This window comes from Raphanus sativus, chromosome 4 (genome assembly GCF_000801105.2).
Source record: "Raphanus sativus cultivar WK10039 chromosome 4, ASM80110v3, whole genome shotgun sequence".
Classification (NCBI taxonomy): domain Eukaryota; kingdom Viridiplantae; phylum Streptophyta; class Magnoliopsida; order Brassicales; family Brassicaceae; genus Raphanus; species Raphanus sativus.
The window spans coordinates 45,823,348-45,836,974 of NC_079514.1; the positions used below are offsets into that span (position 1 = coordinate 45,823,348).

Genomic DNA, 13,627 nt, shown 5'->3' on the forward strand with positions numbered 1-13,627 from the left:
TATTTATTAATTTAATTATGAATATAGACATTACGTGAATATTATTTTTTATTCTATAATGAAAGAATTAATATTTGTTAATAATTTATTTAATATTAATTACGATTTTTTATTTAAAAATAAATATTAAAAAGAAATTTTGTTTACATCTTAAATAAAAAGACTTTAAAATATAACGCATATGCTTTTTAGTTGTATGACTTTTTTTTTTTTATGAAATAAGACTATACAATCTTGTGGATCATGAACTATTAACAAAGTTAATTGTTGTGATTTGGCATTAGTTTATTTTGTTATCAATTATCTATTATAATATTTATGTTTTATATTTAGATTATTTAGATTTAAAATTTAATTTTCTTATTCACATTAGACATTAATAATACTTAAAGATTTTCAGTTTAGGATATAACTCGTAAACTGAAATTTTATACTGCTAGATTTTGATCCGCGCTTTCAAAGCGCATGATTACTTTCGAAACATTTCAAAATTTATTTTATATACATATGTATTCTTATACATTTATATTTATAAATGAAACTTTATATTTTAAAATCCGACCCGACCCGCAGTTAAATTGACAAATTGTGTGGTCTCGTATGTAGTTCGGTTTAGTTTAAAAAAATATTATTTAAAAAATCCTATAAACCCGTAAAAATAACTAAAACTGGGGATCTGGCTACCGGTTGAACTGATAGATGATCCAATTTGAAATTCGGTTTGACCTAAATTATTATAGTCAAATTAAATTTTTATTTTGTTGTAAGGTTAATAGATCAATATTCGAGAGGATGCATACTAAAAATGAAATATATGTGAGCATTAATAATTTGTATATATTTTTATTATAATTTAATGATTTATGTTTGTAAATATAATTTTAATTTATTTAATTAGTTTACTTTTATTATTCACATGTTATTTGATTTTTTTTTTGTTTATGACTTATTTTAAGTTTAAATTTAATTTCATTATTCGCATTAGAAATGTAAATATTTAGTAATTTTAATCTTATATATATTTTTTATTATATATATATAATTATGTTTTACAACTAATTAAACCATTGATCCACACTCTCTTGCATCAATATATGTTAATGTTATGTTTTATGATATAATTGTGTTAATATATTTGTTGAATTAGTTAATATTTAATAAATATATTTTTTGTGTTTGAATAACCCGTAAAAATATATTCACAAAAATATCAAGTAACATGTTTCATCTTGTTTTAAATATTAATAGTATCGAACTATTAATATTTTTATCATATATATATATAGATTTATGTATATGTATATCTAATTTAATAAGAATTATATTTTTATGTATTTAGTGAGTGTTTTGAAGAAATTTTTTTTTGTTTGCATTTGGATAAATATATAGTTGTATATAGAAGAATTAATAGACATATATAATTATTCATTACATTAATAAATATAATATAATTTATTTTTATTGAAATTTCGTATTTATATAAATTAAATTCATTAATTTAGAAAAATAATAGATTAGTTAGTTAGTTCCTTAATTTTAGGCATGGTGTATATTTAATTTCAATTAAATTAGATATATGAATATATGAATAGAAATAATATGAAAGATAATTAAATTATATATATAAATATACGAAGAGAAATAATAGGACAAACCTAGACTTTTGTGATAGTCCAAAAAGTAGTCGATAAATATTGCTTCTGTTTTAATAGTATTGATTAGAATGATATATAATTTCAATTACTTAACCAAAATTAATATTTAAAATGTATTTCCGCGCGAAGCACAGACGAGGACCTAGTTCTGTTAAAGAGAGATAGTAGATGATGTAGTGGTTTGTTTCTATGGACCTGAATAAAGCACTACTATTTACAAATAAATCACGTAAAACAAAATCATGTCACACGCTTATTTCACATATATTTAGCATGTGCAGTAAAATGAATCGAATACAAATAGCATTTTTAAAAAATAAATATTGAATTCATATCGGTAAGTAGTATAGAACTATAACCCCCTAGAATTCTTAAATACTAAATCATACCTCAACATCAACCCAACCCTTATCCCAAATATTAAACCCTAAATTCTAATCATTAAATCCAAACAAAATAGAACATCCTTTAGAAATTGTTAAATAGAATGGTACATAATAAAATAATATAGTAACAAATATCCGCAATAACATAGTATAAATAGATTAAGCATAATACATATTGCTATATATTCCATTATAAACAATAAATCTTAAACCCTAAACCATACCTCAACATCAACCCAACCCTTACCCCAAATACTAAACCCTAAATTATAATCAATAAACCCAAACAAAATAAATCATTTTTTAGAAATTGTCAAATAGAATGGTACATAATAAAATAGTATAGTAAAAAAATATTATGTTTAACATAATATTAATATATTAGGTAGAGACATGCGCTTTGCGCAGGATGAGAATATCCGAAATAATTGAATTTATTTTACATTTTTGTTGATGATCTCCACATCCCTCTTTTCTGTTCAAAAAAGCAAACAAAGCTCCGTTTAGTGAACTGCAAAACGAAGTACACATGTTTTGCCTTCATATACTCCTTGTATAAGCAATTTATTGTTCTCAGATCCGAGACGTAGACCGCTATCACCTTCTGAGATCAACAGCTACTTCACATAATCACTGATTTCTAAAGACCTGACTGAACCATTTATCTTCAGGGGACCCGTCAGCTCTTCCGTTTGTGGACACAAATTAGATATAACCTTCGTTACACAAATGCTATGGTCTTAGAATCTTGTGACACCTCAAAACATTCCAAGCTTTTCTCTTCTCTCTCTCACTCACTATTATTTGATTGGCATCTGATTTTTTTCTTTGACCATTTGGTCAATTTTTAAATTTTTTTGTCAAAAGACTTATAAAACATCACCCCAACTTGAATGCATCTATACGAATGGTGGATAAATTCGAATTTCTCAATGTTAGAGAGGCAATAACAGAGCCATTTGTTGTAACTGTAAACGGTCAGTGTGGAGAATGTAAATATTGGATGTTATTTTTCTCTCATATGGTATGTGTCATTGAGGAAATTTTTGACTCTGCAAGATGTAGGATAGGTTTAAGAACCAGCATCAGAGCTGAGAGATTGTTACTCTCCAGTACTCTTGAAAAGCAGAAGACTGACAAAGCTTTTCAGTGTCTCAAATGGCTCTCTGCATTCAAATATGTTACAGTTTGGAAAAAGCTGAAGTGAGTTAACTACAAAGCAAAGAAAAAATTACTTGCCCGGGACAGATTCATGTGTGTTATCGGGGAAAGCTTTGTGAATCTGAGTTTCTGACCGACCTAAGGCGTTCCACAGTCTTCTTCTTATTGGTTTGTTATTTTCATCTTTGTGTTGAAGATCTGAATATTTTAGGAAATTTTCATTTTCGTTGAAGGCTTCAAAACAATGTCTTTTGTAAACTTTGTACTCAGTATTATTCAAGCACTGCAAGACGTAGAGATACAAATTATCTGAATATAAAACATTTAACTTTCTCTGATGCCATGAGTGTTATACCACAAATTCCTATATATATAAAACACACAACTTTATCCAATTCATAAGTTGATGAAGGTCAAAATTTCCAGATTTGCTTGAGGATGAAGAAAATCAAACATTTGAAGAAACTTGTTTGACTTTAGAAGGGTTGATGATAGAATTGGGAGAACTAATCAGAGAACTTATGACTAAAGCCGGATGAGGAAGAACAACATCAATCCACGGCCAGACATGAACATTAGTTCTTAGAGCAAGAAGAAACATAGGGGATGGGAATGATTTACTTTTTCCCCAGAAAATAATAAAAAGGAAAAATTCTATTTTTCTGTTTCTCTTAAGGATGTTAATGGTCGTGTGAAGTTGAAGGCGACGACATGCACATGCCCACCTATTAATTGGTTTATGTTATAACTTATAATGCACTAACAAAATATGTAATATAAATACCAATGGCAACTATTGAAAATTCTCTAGTAATTAAAGGTCTAACAATTAATATGGTTGAGCAGGTCTCTAAGTTTGACACATAAGCTAAAATGGCATAGTTGTTATTAATCTACTAATTAATCTACTAATTTAAGGTTAGTCTTGAAGTTTTCTTTTCTTTTAATAATAAGAGGATTAAGCATAATATATATTGCTTTACATTCTATTCTATACACATATAATAGAATATCACATAATAAACAAAAACTGCTCATTTTCTTCAATCAGTTTCGGGTCACTCACGGCAACATAAGATATTACACAGCGGTGTAGATTGTACATGTGACTGCGGCGGAGAATGAAATTTTATTTGTTGATGCAGTGTATGGAAGAGAAGCACAGACGGTAGTGGAAGTTAAAAGAAAATGGAACGACAGCGTACGGTAGTGAGGACGAGACAACCAATGGTGATAGTGATTCCGATTGTATAGATATAGGTTATCAAGACAGATTGGTTTGTTCATGTTCGTTGCTATGAGAGAAAAACATAGAAAGAAAGAAATAAAGAAAAGAAAGAAAGAAAGAAAAAATAAAAAAATAGAAAGCAGTCAACCGATTACTTTTGAAGGGTATTTTAGCATATATGATAAAAAAATATGTCGAATATTGTGGTCAACTTTTTTTATTTAGATAATGAATTATAATTTTTTGATTGTCGTACAATGAAATTTCCCTTAAAACATATATTTTATTTTATTTATGGACAAATGCAATAAAGTCAATAAACTATTTTTAAATTAAGATGTGGAAAAACTTTGATGTCAACATATTTTTTTAGATTCTATTTTAAACCATTTAAATTATTTCTTATTTTATTTTTGAATGACTAGAAAGTTTCTACATTTATTTAAACTGGGGTTTTAACTAAACTAAATTAATATGCTTAGGAGAATTAATCATTCCCATCGAAAATCAAATTTATGACCATTTAAATTTCTTTTTAATTTCTAAAGGTGTTTTATGATTAAAACTTACTAATACATTAAAATGATAACCATCACCTAGGTATATGTTGATCTCATATTCTCATGTTTATATATTGTATTGATTTCATGTGTTTACTGTAAAACTTAGTGTACTGATGTAATGTGTTGACCATGATAGACAACAGTCTATGGACTAGCATCACTGCTAAAACCACCACCAAGGGCCTAAGGCATTCACCACCTTATAGGAGACTCGGTTTGAACAGCAGCAAACGAAGCAGCATATGATGTGGTACTGTAGTATTAGTTAAGTTAGATGCAATTCTCTTGTTTCTCTTGTTTTTCATAAGATGCATCATCTTGATATAAGACTTTTTTCTCTAGAAAAAGATACTTCTTTGTATGAAAAGTATGGTGAAAATAAAACTCTACTTCTCTTCAGATTTGGACTCATCACTTGGAGTCCAGAGAAACAAGGAAATCTATTGATAATTTATGTATCTCGGTTCTGTATCATTTCATGGTTTAAAAAGGACAATCCACACAGTCTCACAAGTTTTTCTCTTTACGCTTCAAACTGGAAGTGGATTATATTGTTCTTTTATACAAACCAACTAGGTGTTTTGCCCGCACATGCGGACATAATCTTTTTTATAAAATACTTATTAATACATATATTTAAAAATTACAAGGGTAAAATATTTTGTTTTTTTAACAAATTCTTTTTCAACTATTTTTATCATTTTGCCTCATTTTTATCTTCTTAAACATCAGTAGAATCTATAAAACCATGAGAATTGAGAACATAACCACATATCAAACATTACACTCAAAATATGATAATTTATGGAATAATGATATTTTGGTTTGATTTACTACATATATAACACATACTTGTTTTTATTATTTCATATACTTTGAATTTTTAATTTTTAAAAATCTATACTATTGGTTAGGGATGGGCAATCAACATACTTCTGGTTTGATAACTGGCTGGGCAAGGGTCGACTGATCGATATAACTGGAGCAGTGGGAACTACCTATATAGGACTGCCTCGTCGTGCTACAGTTAGTGATGCAGTAAAGCAGAATTCGTGGGCCATTCGTGGGCAGCGTAGTCGTCACTACCATGGCTTATATGATACCATTGTGGCAGAGACAGTTCCTGCTCCCCATCGAGGAAGAGATATCGTTCTTTGGAAACAGGGAGAAGATGACTACCAGGAAAAGTTCTCGACTACTAAGACCTGGGAGCAGATAAGAGTGAAAAAGGATACAGTGCAATGGAGCAGGGTGGTATGGTTTGCGCAAGGGATTCCTCGGTTTTCTTTTATTACATGGTTAGCAGTCAGGAACAGGCTCGCAACGGGAGACAGGATGCGCGCTTGGGGGATGATTCAAGAGTGTACTCTATATGGCGAAAGAGATGAGACAAGGGACCATTTGTTTTTTGCATGCCCGTACTCTTTCACGGTCTGGCATGGATTAGCGAATCGCATCCTTGGTACTCATATTGATCCTGACTGGCAGCTGACTCTAGAGAATCTCCAAGGGCAGAGAGCTGGTACTTTAGACACCATCCTCTTAAAAATGCTCTTCCAGATGACCATCTATCAGCTATGGCGAGAGCGGAATGCAAGACGTCATCACACAAGTTGGATAACAGCAGAGGCCATGCGAGGGAAAATTGATAAGATGATGAGGAACCGTATTTCGTCTTTGAAATACAGAGCTGGACACAAGTATGCAGGGTTGCTACAGAGATGGTTTTCACACACTTCGTAAGAAGGTTTCTCCATAGTTATTTTTTCTTAGTTTTCACTTTTATAGGAAAGTAGCTAAAGCATACATATGATCTTCTGTAAATGCCAGTTCCCGAAAAGGATGAATAAATTTGAAATTTCATCAAAAAAAAAAAAAAAAAAAATCTATACTATTATTTGAGAAGTGATTTTTTTATTTTAAGTAAAATATAAAATTTGATAATAAAGCGATGGACATTACGATAAACATGAACTATACTTTGTAAACACATTTTTCTTTTATTTTTTTGGTTAACTGATTATTATATTTATATATAATCAGATATATAAATATATAATAAAATATATATAATGATTTACTAAGGGTATCATCGACTTTGACCGCTCTAACTTTTAACGTGAGAACTCCGTTGCAAAAAATTATTTCGCAAATAATAGTATAGATATACTCAAATCTAACTAAATAAATAAGAATGTGAAATTATATCATTTTCTTTAAGATATACATAGTTACATTGACCAAAAATATAACATCCACATAAAACTAGTACAACAAGTACGAGTAAAACATGTCATCAAACAAAGATTGCAAACAGATATAATTTACTCTCGGATGAACCTTGAGTTGGTTTTGACACATGTCATTTTCTAAAAAAATTTATATAAACCGATATACTCAAATCTAACTAAATAAATAAGAATGTAAAACTAAATTATTTATTTATATATACAACGGTTACATTGACCAAAAGTATATCTTCTTATCCACACAAAACTAGTACAACGAGTACGAGTAAAAAACGTCATCAAACAAAGATTGCAAACATATATGGTTTACTCTGAGATCATGAACCTTGAGTTGGCTTTGACACATGTCCTTTTTCTATATTTTTCTTTTATATAAATCAAAATAATCAAATCTAACTTAATAAATAATAATGTAAAATTAAATCATTTTTTAAAAATTTACAACGGTTACATTAACCAAAATTATAGCATCTTATCTACACAAAATCAGTACAACGAGTAAAAATAAAACACATCATCAAACAAATATTGCAAAAGATATGTTTTACTCTCGGATCATGAACCTTAAGTTGGCATTGACATAGATCCTTTATAAAACGATGCACTCGAATCTAACAAAGTAAATAACAAAGCAAAACTAAATAATTTTCTTCAAATCTTTTCAACCTTTTCGAGTTTTTTTTGTATGGTATCAGAGCCATGAATGATTCTTCTGGTTTTCTCTCTTCTTAGATACCTATGGTTCATCTTAAATATGTTAGATGTCTAAAGACCACCAACTGAGAACAAAATCTTCAATTTACAACAAAAAATCTTAGGGGGGCTTATTGAACTTGTGATTTGAGAGAATTTCAATATATATCAAATCCAAGGAATTTTAAAAAGATCTGGGATTTGAGCAAATCTTTAAGAAATGATTTGAAGAGATTTGAAGAGTTTTCAGAACAGTTTTTCGGAAAGAAAAAACCTTTTTGTATAAAGATAACACATGATTATACTCTTTCGACATGAAATAGAAAATTCTCATCACGTTTAATACAAGACATGGACTTTTTAGCATCAACTACCAAATTGTTTTCATTTTCCATCGTAACAATCTCACTCATGTATTAACGATCAATCCATATTGTGTTGATTTCAGAAACCATATCGCATGCGATCTTGAATCCGAGCAACTGATTGATTTATCATTACCATAAGTCCATATAGTAACTGAGATTTTTTGTGTGCTTCTTTGTACATTCCATATTTCTTCTTAAACATCACGTGCGTGCACCAAACATATCTGAGAAATAACACGAACATAACACCAAAAAAAAAATGTTGCACCATGATTCTTGAGTTTTGTCTTCGATTAAAAAGAAAGAAAGAAAGAATCAGAGTTATACCTTTGTAACAGGCTCATTGATATCATCTTATGTTCCTTAAAAACAAAACCACAATAACTATTCATAATCAGATCTGGATCATATAAGGAAAATTCACCAACGTCCTAGCTCTGAAATAATCGATGCAAGAAATGCAAACCAGCTGTCACTCACATAATTAGCTGAAACAAACAAATTCTTGATAACACACACTCCCTCCTGTAGCCCTTTTCATGCATATTGAGATACTGTTTGACAATTAACTCAAAATTTCAGGGCCTATAAAAGAAGTAAAACAACAATGTCTTATTCCAAATCGATCTGATGAAGCAGAAAAAAATAAGAGATGACATTAACTGGTCGATAATAGAAGATACAACCAATGTTACAATTTTCTGAACACAGAAAGACAAAACCTATACCTAATTCCTTCCAGAGCTAAAGATATGTATAGCAGATATGCAATATTAACCTTTGGAAGGTAACTCGACTAACTGGAATAGACTCCAACACTTTCAAAATGCTGGGTATAACAGCTTTGTCTTCTACAAAAAGTAAAAATATGGAGACGTATACAACCTCATGGAAGTACAACCATGGTAGAATCTGATCCAATTTGGCCGGTGTGATGATCATGATACATATCTGTAGATAAGAGGTAACACAAGCAATGTCTAAATCATAAAAGTAAGAACACTAAAAAGGGAAAACCCAAAGATAGTATGTTATAGTAGGATTTTATACAAGATAAATAAGTATAGATTGATCGTGTTTCAAAAAAAAAAGTATAGATTGATCTCTTAGGCTTTAAGCTAGTATAAACTCCAAACTTCCAGTCACCATCAATTAGGAAAAGGGAAGAGCTTCACGATAGATTTGAGCAGTTGTACCAGGACTGGGGAGCTTTAGTTGAGACAGAGAATACATGAACTGGCAACCTATGATTACAGTTGTTAACAAAAAAAAACCTATGGTTACAATTCAATTGAGCCAAACTCAATCACTGGAAACAGAAAATGCAACCTCCAAATGTACGACTGAATAAGTATTGGTGCAGTATCGGAGGTTTTTTTCCACGATCATTATCTGGCTTCAAATATAAAAAAAAAAGATTTTTTCACTTTTCAAAATACCATCTCGTTAGATGGTATTTGTTTTACTGAGATTTCAGCTATAAACTATTTCTCAGATAATTCAGAATAATTCTTCATTTATTTTATGGATCAAATCCTAATTTTCCAATAAGGGTGGATTTAATAGAATTTGAATAAATGCCTAATACAATAAGCCTGGATTTAAAATGGGTTTTAGAAATACTACATACTAGATTTTGACCCGCGCTTTCAAAGCGCGAGTTTATTTTCCTTTATTTTTTTTAAAATTGACAAATATTTAGTAAATGTCATATTTTCATATATTTGTTTTTTTTTATAAAATACTTAAGCTTTTTATCTTTCTTTATCGTGTTTCATTTTAAATGAGTATAGATCTGAGCACAATATCCGAACCTGAAGAACCAACCCAAAACCGACCCAAAAATCACGGTCCCGAACCCGATCAGACCCGGAATAAATATCTGAATGAGTTCTCAATTTCTATATCCAAAGAACCGGTCCCGAACCTGATCCAAAATTTTATAATACCCGAATAGGGTTTAATTTCAAAACCCGAAAAACCCGATACCCGAAAGAACCGATCCGTACCCGAAAGGGTACCCGAATGTCCAGGTCTAATGAGTATTTATGTTTCTAAACTTAAACTTTATTTTTAATAAATTAAGTTGGTATAACTCTAATAAATTCATTTTATTATGTGGTTAATTTTTTAAATAAAAAAATTATATACTTTTAGTAAAGATTTTTACTTTTCAATGAAAAAATTCAATTTTTTATGAATGCTTAAATTATATTGAAAAACATAATAACTAAGTGATTAATATTTGTTCACTACACAAAATATTAAGAATGGTTGAAAAAAATTATTAGAACTTGGAGAAAAAAATAAGAATTGGATCTGATTTCTTAATCGGCCCATATGGTCCAAGAGAGATCTGATGTGAACAGTGGGCTGGATTCAAAAAAATGACCCAATATAGATATGTTATTTATATTACTTGATTGCCCTTAATAAAATATGCAATGTTAGTAAAGAAGAGGGTATTTTTAGTAAAAAAACCAATAGGATCCTGCTTTAATAGTATAGATACAATAAGGAGGGATTTAGAAAAATTCTGGAATTCTCTCAAATCACGGGTCCAATAAGCCCCCCTTAATATTTAGGGGCTTTTGAGATTTGATTTGTGCAAACAAATTTGGGCAAAAATATCTTCAAATAGCAGTGCATTAATCTGAAGGATTTTACTATCAACAGCAACTGAAAAGGGTATATTTCTTTGTTTAAAAGAGTTGTGAATTGTGATACCAACTGAAACGCTTATATTTTTCTCTGACCTTTTTTTTTGCAGTATAAAGTTTTCCAAAGAGAGGTATCATGGCTGAGGACAAGATCAGTCAGTTGCCTGAAGATTTGATTCTGAAAATCCTTTCTTTAGTTCCAATAAAAAATGTCGTGTCAACGAGTGTCTTGTCTAAAGAATGGAAGTCTCGTTGGAAGTCGGTGCCAAAACTCAAATATAATTCTGAGGATTACCAGAGTGAACACCAAACCTTTTCAGAGACTGTTCACAAGTCTCTCGTTTCATATGAACCTAAGGTTCTAGAGAGTTTTCAACTCGGCTTCGGATCAGATAAAGCTGATGCAGTAGATGTTGTACATTGGATTAAAACTGCGTTTGCTCTAAATTTGCGTACACTGGTACTCGAATTCCTCATCGAGCCATTCGAGGTCTACGAATTCGTATTTCCGAGTTGCTTGTGTACTTGTGATACACTAGAGACTTTGGAACTCGGGAGTCTAATTCGTGTAGATCTCCCTGCACCCGGTTCAATGAAGTCTCTAAAAACGCTACGTCTTATTCAAACGTTCTACACAAACGATGAATCTATTTGTAACCTTTTATCTAGCTGTCCTAGACTTGAAGAACTCATTGTGGAACGATCATACGATTATAATGTGAACTTATTCACAATCAAAGTCCCTTCTTTGCAGATATTAAGGATTTATGATGACAATGATGATGACGAGTTTATTTGATATGTGATAGATGTTCCTTCTCTGAAATACTTAGAGATTGGAGGGTTAGAATGTCAACAGTTTTCACTGAATGCACCGGAGCTGGTGGAGGCATATATTGGCAGAGTTACTAATGTAATCAGTGAATCTATCGTTTCAGTCAGATGTCTTGTCTTGAATGTATCAACTTCGGAGGTAACTTTTTTATATTTCCACTTTAATTGTTTTTGGTTATTTCATTGTTTGTATATGTTTTTAATTTCGTCTCATGGATAGACTATATATCCTCCTACTGGATGTATCTTCTATCAACTGGTATATCTACAGATATATACGCATGAACCAGGCTGGTATGATCTACTTACTTGGATGCTCGAACGTTCACCTAAACTACAAGTCTTGAAGCTCGTTGGTGTAAGACATTTTCTTTTTTATTATTCAGCTAGCTATTTGTAATGGTCTAGTATTTATATACATCGATTACTCCTCTTTTCTCTTTGGATACAGATATATATGAGTAATCCTGATTATCATGTGCTCGGCTGGGAATGGAATAAGCCAAAATGTGTTCCTGAATGTTTGTTGTCACATCTAGAGACATTTGTGTGGAGAAGGATACGATTGGAAAAGAGAAAAGGAAGAAGAAGTGGCTACATATATCCTAAAGAATGCACGAGGGTTGAAGAATGCAACTTTCACTACAGATCCCATTGAACCGGGCCAGCTTGACAAGTTGAAACAGAGATGTAGGACGCGCAAAAAATTGGATGGTGTGCTCAAGACTTCTAAAACATGCCACCTTGTGTTCAAGTTTGAATAATTTCAAAAGAATTCTATACTTACAGTATAAAGAGTGAACAAAATATGTCTGCTTTTAGTTTAATCGGTTATCGTTTTGGACTTTTTCAAAAAGTTTTCTCAATTTTATTCCTTTTGCTTTCAGTATGATAATGCATTCTTATATATATCCTTTCCATTATTTTTTTAACTAAATTGAATATTTATGTTTATGATTAATCACAAACAACAAATCGCATTAAGTTCTTGCAAAAAAATTTCAAAAAATTATCTAATCTGAAATAAAAAATATTTCTAAAACATCAATTAAAATGAAACAGAGAGTATATACGAGCGATTGACAACATTATTAAAATATATCTATAATATTAGTTGATAAATCAGTTTCATACGTGCCGCAGTCAAGTTAGTTCTTACCATGATTAATTATAGTATAAAGATTGAAAAAATATGTCGCTTTTAGTTTAATCGGTTATCGTTGTGGACATTTTCAAAAAAAATCTGAATTTTATTCCTTTTTATTTCACTATGATGATGCATTCTTATATATTTCATTTCCCTTCTTTTTAATTAAATATTTATGTTTATGATTAATCACAGACAACAAATCACATTAAGTTCTTGCAGATCACATTTTGTCACATATACGTTCATAGTGCTAAAGTATATAGATTTTTTGGGTTGGTTCGGGTATTTAGGATCCAAAAAATGAAATACCCCTAAACATATTGGAAGGTCCTAAATAATATCTGAAACATAAATCCGAACCAAAAATCAAACCGACTAGATATATTCAGAACTAAAATCATATATCTAATTAAATGATATAAATCATTATAAACTATACAATAATTTCAATTTATAAGTAAAATATCAATTAATTATTATAATATTATTTATTTTATAAACATTTATATATGTGAGTATATATGTCAAAATGGATAAACCAAATCAAACCAATCCAAACCCAAATGGTTTAAGCAGTTTCTGGATCATGGGTTAATCCAGCCCATTAGCTAAATGGTTTGGATTAAACCACAACCCATATAAATTAATGAGTTAGTGGTTTTAATGGGTTGACCCATTAA

General features: G+C 30.2%; 1 long non-coding RNA gene and 1 pseudogene across 1 annotated transcript; one reads left to right on the top strand and one right to left on the bottom strand.

The window, feature by feature from the left end:
- Positions 1-8,294: 8,294 nt before the first annotated feature.
- Positions 8,295-9,145, bottom strand: LOC130511491 (uncharacterized). Its single transcript, XR_008944969.1, has 3 exons — positions 8,784-9,145; positions 8,631-8,665; positions 8,295-8,527 (listed from the first exon to the last, which is right to left on the bottom strand). It is a non-coding gene; the product is annotated as an uncharacterized LOC130511491 (long non-coding RNA).
- Positions 9,146-10,876: 1,731 nt separating this feature from the next.
- LOC108851162 (F-box/FBD/LRR-repeat protein At3g52680-like) lies at positions 10,877-12,704 on the top strand (annotated as a pseudogene).
- The last annotated feature ends 923 nt before the right edge of the window (positions 12,705-13,627 follow it).